The 8263-nt window shown below is 36.7% G+C and overlaps 1 pseudogene; it reads left to right on the forward strand.

The window, feature by feature from the left end:
* Positions 1 to 6428: 6428 nt before the first annotated feature.
* LOC138168643 (WD repeat domain phosphoinositide-interacting protein 2 pseudogene) lies at positions 6429 to 8010 on the forward strand (annotated as a pseudogene).
* Positions 8011 to 8263: the final 253 nt, after the last annotated feature.

The following is an 8263-nucleotide window of genomic DNA, read 5'->3' on the forward strand; positions in this document are numbered from 1 at the left end:
CCCTTTCCAAAATTGATTACCTATTCCCTCATACCTGCCTCCCCACTGGTTTTTCCAGCAATGTTAGAATATCACTTACTTCTTAATGACACTGCTAGGCTCTCCTACCACAATCATTTAGTAACAGCTCCTACCTTGAGGCTTATTCAATCTATATTTATTACCCAATCAAGGTTCTGATAGTTATTTTCTACTTACTTTCAGGAGACTCACTTTTCCTCAATGAATTCAATGCCTGCCTCATTGTCTTTCTTCTTCAAAGCTGGGCTTCATCCTAGGGGAATTTGTAGATTCTAACCCTATCATTTTGTCATATGCTAACTGTGCCCCTTCCCCTTTATGCTTCCTGACTTGTGCTTGAAATAGGAAGCAGTCCAGAACAAAGTGTCAACATATTCTGATTTGCACCATGATTCCAAGAACTAGCCTAATTGAAATATCTTGGTGTCAATAAATAAACAAGTATGACTTTAAGAACTACCCCCAGAGCCCTGGGAATAGAACTATTAGCAGTAATTGTCAGATACCTCCATCTCTCCAAACCCTACCAAAATGCGACACCCTCCTTACATAGTGAGATTTTATGTATTGTTAATGTATTTTTTCTTAATGGGAAGATCTTTCACATCAATTAACAGGTCCATGTGACCTGCTTAAGTCACATGAAAACCTGAGTCAACTGAGTCTATGGTGGGAGGAGCTTGCTGAACAGCAGGAAGAGGTGGAGCAGGAAGGGTGGAACCAAGAGAGAGGAAGTTGATCAGAGTAGTTAGAGCTGAAGGAGAGAGAGGAAACAGGCAGAAGTCTTGTGGGAAGACCCTAGCAGGGGAAGGGCTATGGATGGCAGTGCCCTCTGCGTTGTTATTGTGTATAGATTTCCTTATTGCTACGATGGACTTGACTTTCCAGTGTTGGGATTCAGCTTTCTGGTGTTTTAATAAATGTTTTGGTTCTGTCTTCCATATAGAGAATCTTATATTTTGCAATTCAGAATGGGCATATTCATAGATGCTGTAGGTACTCTGACTATTATGTTGGCACTACACTTTACCAGATTGGGAAAGTCACTCTCTTTGGTGAACTCAATAAACCTTAACTGATTTAGAATTTCTGGTCTACCCTAACTTCCTAGTTCCTCAATTTCCTTATTTCTCATTCCACCTCAGCAATAGGCTGAGATGGTCTTGCCATCATCACGTGTTCTACTACCATGTTTACAAATACTGAAATTCTTTTATCTGATCATGATATTTTTCTTAATTCCAAATTCCCAGCTGCCATAAGAAACCTTAACTCTTTTCTCAATTTATTATCTATTAATATTCATTTTTAAAATTGAATTCTGTATTCTCTTCTTACCTCTAACCTCTTATGAATAAAAAGGGCAATAAATTTGATATCAATTATGCATGTGAAATCATGAAAAATATTTCCATATTAACTGTTGCAAAAAAGTAAGAAAATAAAATGAAGATATTATTCTTCAATTTGTATTCTGATTCTATCAGTGATTTCTCTGAAGGTAGATAACATTTTTTTTCTCATAAGTCCTTTGAAATTGTCTTAGATCATTGTGCTGCTAAGAATATCTAAGTCCTTCTTAGTTGGTCATTGTACAAGATTGCTATCTATTCCTACGTACAATATTCTCCTGGTTCTATTCAATTTGCTTTGCATCAGTTCATATAAGTCTCCTATTTTTTTCTGAGTTATCTTCTTTGTCATTTATTATAGCACAGTAATATTCCATCAAATCATATACCACAACTTGTTCAATCATTCCCCAATTGATAGGCATTCCCTCAAATTCCAATTCTTTACCACCACAAAAAAAAAGCTGCTAGAAATATTTTTATATGTATAGGTCCTTTTCATTTTTCTTTGCTCTCTATAGGCATAGGAGTGGTATTTCTAGGTGAAAGGATATGCATAGTTTCACAGACCTTTAGGAGTAGTTTTAAGTTGCTCTCTAGAAAGATTGAATCAGTTCACAACTGAATCAATAGGGCATTAATGTCCCAATTTTTCTATATCCCTTCTAGCATTTGTCCTTTTTCTTTTGTGTCATATTCAGTGATTTGATAGGTATGAGGTAGTATTTCAGAATTGTTTTAATTTGTATTTCTCTAATGAATAGTGATTTAGACCATTTTATATGATTATAGATAGCTTTCATCACTTCTGAAAATTGCCTGTTCATATTCTTTGACCATTTATTAATTTGGTAATGATTTGTATTCTTTTAAATTTGACTAAATTCTCTTAATATTTAATAAATGAGAACTTTATCAGATATACTTATTACAAAAAAAAATCCCCAGTTTCCTGTTTGTCTTCTATCTTGGCTGCATTAGTTTTATTTTTGTAAAAATGTTTTAATTTAATATAATTAAAATTATCTACTTTATTTCCTGTGATCCTCTCTGTCCTTTGCTTGGTCATAAATCCTTCCTTTATCCATGGAACTGACAGGTAAAATTTCCCTACTCCCCTAATTTGCTTATGATACCATCCTTTATGTCTAAATAATTTACCTTTTTGACCTCATCTTGGCATACGGTGAAAAATGTTGGTCAATACCTCATTTTTGTGATATTGCTTTCCAGTTTTCCCAGCACTATGTTTCAAATAGTAAATCGTTGTCCCAAAAGTTTGGACTTTGGTGCTTATCAAACTCTAGATTACTATGGTCATTTACTACTGCATGTTGTGTACCAATCTATTCCATTGACCCACCACTCTATTTCTTAGACAGTAGTAGGTTGTGTTGATGATTACCTCTTTATAATATAGAGATTATATATTGAGATCTGGTATTGCTAGGCCACCTTTCATCACAGTTTTTTCATTGACTTTTTGTTATTCTAGATTAATATTGTTAATAATTTTTATAGATCCATAAAATATTTTGGTAGTTTGATTAGCACTGAATAATTAAATTAATTTTGATAGAATTGAATTTTTTAGTATTTTGGCTCAGCATATTCATGATCAATTAATATGTTTTTTATTGTTTAGGTGTATCTTTATTTGCGTGAAAAGTATTTTGTAACTGTTTATAAAATTTCTGAGTTTTTCTTGGCAGATAAACTCCCAAGAGTTTTATATTGCCTTCAGTTACTTTAAATGGAATTTCTAATCCTTGCTTCACCTCTGATAATTAGATTTATTTTTGCCCCTGCTTTGTCTGGTGTCATGAATTCTACACCTTCCTTTAGTTTTTTGTTTTTTTTTTTGGAGGGGGAAGGTAGGACAACTGGGTTTAAGTGACTTGCCCATGGTCACACATATAGTTTTTTGTGTTAAATGTCTGAGACTGGATTTGAACTCAGGTCCTCCTGACTCCAGGGAAGGTGTTCTATTCATTGTGCCACCTAGCTGCCCCTTGCCTTTAGGTTTTTACCTTAGCAAAGCATAATAGATTATGCTCCAGTCCCTTATTTTTGTATTATATCCATTCTTTTTGATTCAATTGTATATCTTGTAAACAATATATTGTTGGATCCTAGTTTCAATTACATTTTGCTATCTTTCCATTTTAGGGGTGAGGTCATCCCTTTCACATTCACAGTTATGATTACTATATGTGTATTTCCCTCTACCCTTTTCCCCTTTGTTCCTCCTCCTTCTTCTCCTTCTCTTTCTCCTATTCTTTCTCAAAACTCTGTTTTGTTACTGCCAGTTGTCTCCCATAATCCTTCCTTCCTTTTATCAGTCTTTACTTCTCTTATTCCCTTTCTTCTCTTATTCTCTTACCCTCTTATTTCCCTGTTGTATAAGATAAAATTCTATAAACAGATGGGTGTATGTTATTCGTCTCTGAACCAAATCTGACAAGATAGATGTTCAAGCATTTTTTACTCCTCTATATCCCCCTCCACTGAAAAATTCTTCCTTTTGTGTCTCTTTTATGTGCGATAATTTCTTCTCCCTTCCCTCTTTTCTCAGGTCATCCTTCTTTCTCACCTTTTAATTTTGTTGAAATCGTACCATCATCATCAACTTACACCCATGCCTTCTGTCCATGTATACTACTAATTGCCCTCATGATGATAAAGTTCTTCAAAGTTACAAGAATCTTCTTCCCATTTAGAAATACAGTTTAATCTTATTGACTCCCTTATTATTTTGTTTCCATGTTTATCTTTTTATACTTCTCTTGAGTCTTATATTTGAAAGTTAAATTTACTCTTCAGCTCTCATCTTTTCATAGGAATGCTTAAAATGTGTCTAATGCATGAAATTTCCATTCCCCCTACCACCCACCCTGAGTAAGTATTTTCAATTTTGCCGAATAGGTTATTCATAGTTGTAATCCTGATTCCATTGTCTTCCAGAATATCATATCTCAAGCCTTCTAATCTTTTAATGTGGAAGAGGCTAAATCTTGTATGATGTTGAGTATGTTTATACAATATTTGCATTGTTTCTTTTTGGCAACTTGCAGTATTTTTTTCAATAACCTAGGAGATCTAGAATTTGGCTATAATATTCCTGGGAGTTTTCACTTTGACATCTCTTTTAGGAGGTGATCAGTGGATTCTTTCAATTTTTATTTTACCTCCTGATTCTAGAATATCAGGGAAATTTTTCTTGATAATTTTTTTGAAATTTTATGTTTAGGTTCTTTTTTATAATTTCTTTCAGGTAGTCCAATAATTCTTAAATCATCTCTCCTGAATATATTTTACAGGTCAGTTTTTTTTAATGAGATATCTCACTTTTTCTATATTTCATTCTTTTGACTTTCTTTGATTGTTCCTTGATTTGTCATAAAGTCATTATCTCCTAATTGTCCAATTCTAATTTTTAAAGAATTATTTTCTTCAGTGAGCTTTTGTACTTCTTTTTCCATTTGGCCAATTTTGCTTTTTAAGGACTTCCTTTCTTCAGTGAATTTTGCTGCCTCTTTTATCATTTGGTTAATTCTTTTTAAGGTATTATTTTCTTCAATTTTGGAAAGGGTTATTTAACCAAGTTATTGACTCTCTTTTCATAGTTTTCTCACTTATTTTCCTAATTTTAGCTTTACTTCTTATATTTGATTTTGAAGATCCTTTTCTTGTGCTTTTCCAGGAATTCTTGTTGGGCTTATGTATCAAGTTTTATGTTTTTCATGCAGATATTTTCCAAGATAGCTCTAGGGGTCTGTAAATTTTTGTTGATTCCAATAGCACATGATCCAAGGAAAGGTGTGGTCACTTCTCTCCTAGCCTATGCTCTGGTCTTTACCCAGGAAGGTTTCTCAGTCCTCTGAAGCCACAAGTGCTAGCTCTCCTCTTGGTCCTGGAAAGTGACCATGTTCCCTGCTCTCCTGCCACGATATCTAGTGTTCCTTTCTGCCTTGGAAATGATACCAGGGCACCTCATCCTTTGCAAGTATTCTTCTCTGGCCTGGAACTATGAACAAGACCCCTTCTCTTCTGTGGCCACAAGCAGTAATGCTCCTTTTTACCCTGGAACTGAGATCAAGAACTGTGTATGGGCAATGCAACAGTATTGCAACAGTACTGGCACCCAGTACCAGCAAAGGATCACTTGTAATCTCTTTCTATCCGTCTGTATAACCCTTTACTGTCTCTGGGTTAGAGCTCCTGAAGCTAATGCTGTTGTTTTTGTAGCCACTTCCGAAGCCTGTACTGGTTTTGCCACAGCCTGTGCTGTGCTCCTAAACAACCCCCATTCTGTTGTCACAGACCTCTCTTGCTTACCTCTTAAGTTGTTTTAGCTGTCTAAGTGTCTCATTCTCAATATTTTGTTGGCTCTGTCACTTCACAATTACAATTAAGGTGCTCCTTTAAAGTTGTCTATAGGGGAATGATAGGAGAGCAGTTAAGTTGCCACCTGTATTCTCCCATGTGGGCTCTGCCCTCTGTTCTTTATCTTTACTACAACTTCAGAACCCTCCAATCTTCACTTCTTTATTAGACCATTACTTCTTTCCAGATTAAACTTTCCTTATTTTCCTACCAAAATAAAATTAAGCTCACTCACAAAGGATTCCCTTTTCTCCTTTCCTCCTCATTTCTCATAACCCAAGTAAGAGAAGTGGAGAAAAAATTGAGAACAGAAATGAGAATGATGCAAGAATATCATGAAAAGTGAGTCAACAGCCTGCTAAAGGAGACCCCAAAAATACTGAAGAAAATAACACCTTAAAAAATAGACTAACTCAAATGACAAAAGAGGCCCAAAAAGCCAATTAAGAGAAGAATGCCTTTAAAAGCAGAATTGCCAAGAAGTTGGAGCTGCGAGTGGCTGTGGCGGCTACAGCAGCAGTAGGAGCAGCAGCAACAAGCACAGCAGATGGAGGACCCACAATGGAGGAGACCACATTGGAGGAGAGCAGGGCCCAGAACCAAACCTGACTTCCTGTCTCTCCTGGCCCAGGAGGTAGAGCGCCCAAGCCCAGGCCCCCCCTCTCAGCCATGAGCCTGGCCAGTCAGAGTGTGGAGGCCGGCTCCAGCCAGCTGCTCTTTGCCAACTTTAACCAGGGCAACATGTCCTTAGCTGTTGGTAATAAATTTGGTTACAAATTCTTCTCCCTTTCCTCTATGGATAAGCTGGAACAGATTTATGAATGTACTGATACTGAAGATGTATGTATTGTGGAAAGATTATGTTCAAGTGGCCTGGTGGCTATTGTTAGCCTCAAAGCTCCATGAAAGCTAAAAGTCTGCCACTTTAAGAAGGGGAATTAAATATGCAATTATAGCTATTCCAATGCCATATTGGCAGTCAAATTGAATAGGTAGAGGTTGATAGTATACCTAGAAGAATGTCTATACATATACAATATTCAAGATATGCATACAATCAGGGAAACTCCCCCTAACCCTGCAGGTTTGTGTGCACTGTCAATAAACAATGATAATTGTTATCTGGCTTATGCTGGGAGTACAACTATTAGGGAAGTGCAAGTCTTCCACACCATTAATTTGAGGGCTGCTAATATGATACCAGCTCATGATAGTCCCCTAGCAGCCTTGGCTTTTGATGCAGAAGGGATCTATGATTAGAGTATTTTCCATCCCAGGAGGAGAAAAATTCTTTAAGTTCCAGAGAGGAAGAAAGAAGTTTGTAAGCATCTGCTCTTTGGCCTTCAGCATGGATGGAATGTTCCTCTCTGCATCCAGTAACACCAAAACAGTGCACATCTTCAAAATTGAGACTGTGAAGGGGAAACCTCAGGGGGAACCCAGTACCTGGACTGGTTACTTTGGGAAAGTGTTTATGGCCTCTACCAACTGTTGGCCATCTCAAGTAATAGAAATGTTAAACCAGGGTGGAACATTTGCTACGGTTCAACTACCATTCTGTGCTCACAAAAATATCTGTTCACTTGCCACAATTCAGCAGATTCCCGATTATTAGTGGGAGCTTCTGATGGATACTTATATATGTATAACCTGGATCCTCAGGAAGGAGGGGAGTGCACACTGATGGAATGAAACAAGTTGGATGGCAGTATGGAGCCACCAAATAAGATCTTAAAATCTGCATCCCATGACCATCCATTAGTGGCTCAGACCTACAGTGCTACTATGACAAGGGGTAATTATATACACTCCTCACCTACAAGACATGCATACCCAGAGGAACTGGGTGCAGTGGGTGATGCTTGTCTGGAAGATGAAACCAATGAACTACAATTGGATGAAGACAGTGAGCATCCTCCCATGATTCTTTGGACTGACTGAACTTTAACCTGTGAACTCTAACCCCTTCAAGCAGAGAACATTGGCTTGATATTTCTTTGAGGACTCTATGTTAAGCTGCTATGAACTTTGATGTGATTTGGGGAGACAGGATGGTAGAGACATTAAGTTGTAGCTGTAGACTAATTCCATACTACTGAGAAAATATATCACTTTCACTTCTGTGTCTTTTAATCTCATCTATTTTAGCTTTCTTGGTTGTATTTTTTTCCCCATTTATTTGCCAAAATCAGCTGTTTGGTGAAATCATAGAAACTCCTTGCTTTGCATGCATTCATGTGCCAAGCTATCATAGGAGAAAGACAAAAAACGAAGCCACTTTATAACAAACTAAAATTTGTGTTTCTTTTTATACTTGTATATAATAGTAAGTATATATATAAAGAAAGTGTGAAAAAATGATTCTTAATCCTGCACCAACAAAGGTTATTTCTCCATGGACAAAGGCCCAGAAAGTTTCTTATGCATGGGCTTGTTGGTGTGCTTTAGTGACTGATGTGTGACCTTTCAAGAGACACCCTCTTTCTTCAGTTCCCTACTCCTGG

The sequence above is a fragment of the Petaurus breviceps genome, unplaced genomic scaffold, assembly GCF_028583685.1.
Source record: "Petaurus breviceps papuanus isolate PSGF00001 unplaced genomic scaffold, PetGlider_PUasm1.0 37, whole genome shotgun sequence".
Classification (NCBI taxonomy): domain Eukaryota; kingdom Metazoa; phylum Chordata; class Mammalia; order Diprotodontia; family Petauridae; genus Petaurus; species Petaurus breviceps.